Source organism: Microtus ochrogaster, unplaced genomic scaffold, assembly GCF_000317375.1.
Source record: "Microtus ochrogaster isolate Prairie Vole_2 unplaced genomic scaffold, MicOch1.0 UNK4, whole genome shotgun sequence".
NCBI lineage: Eukaryota > Metazoa > Chordata > Mammalia > Rodentia > Cricetidae > Microtus > Microtus ochrogaster.
Window position 1 is genome coordinate 15,057,387 of NW_004949102.1, and position 915 is coordinate 15,058,301.

The following is a 915-nucleotide window of genomic DNA, read 5'->3' on the forward strand; positions in this document are numbered from 1 at the left end:
CTCTGAGGTGACACGCAGTCTGGGTCAGTGTGTGGACAGCGCAGAGGTGGGCTGCACCGTGTGGGTGTGTGAAGCCTTGTGCTGTGGGAAACACAGCAGTATCTGGTAGAAGTAGAGAACAGAACCTTAGGACAAGCCTCCTCTGGCTCTCCTGTGGGACTGCCCCTGCAGGTGGGCCAGACTGGTTATTCTAGCAAACACACACAGCTAGAGAAGGATTTGTGACGGCCCACCTGAGCCTCATCTCATTCCGGCAAGGGACTAACTTTCATAGACTATTGATTTAGTTTTTATTTTTATGTGAGTGCTTTGCTTGAATGGGCTCTTGGTGGCCAGAAGAGAGCACAAGATCTCCTGAAACAGGAGTCTGTAAACTTGTGAATGCTTGGAACTGAACCTGGATCCTCTGCAAGAGCAACAAGTGCTCTTAACCTCTGAGTTATCTCTTCTATTGCTGTGGGATAATGCTCTTGTATCCTGTAAAGATTCGCCACTAATATTGGTTTAATAAAACGTTGATTAGCCAGTAGCCAGGCAGCAAATATAGGCTGGGCTACCAGACTAGGAGAATTCTGGGAAGAGGAAAGGCTCAGTCTGCAGTTGTTACCCAGATGCAGAGGAAGCAAGATGAAAATGCTATACTGTGTGGGACCACTGGCAGTGGCACCAGGATTTGTCCCTCCTGCCTGTGTTGGCATTTTGGAACCCATTCTCTTTGGATGGACACCTAGCGCAGCCTAGATATAGTAAGTAGGGAGGGCCTTGGTCCTTCCTTAAAGCAATGTGCCTTACTCTCTCTGAGGAGTGGATGGGATGGGAGGAGGTGAGGGAGTGGGAACTGAGATTGGTATGTAAAATAAAAAAAGATAGTTTGTTTTCTTTTTTTAGAAAAAGAAAATGCTGCATTGAGAAAAA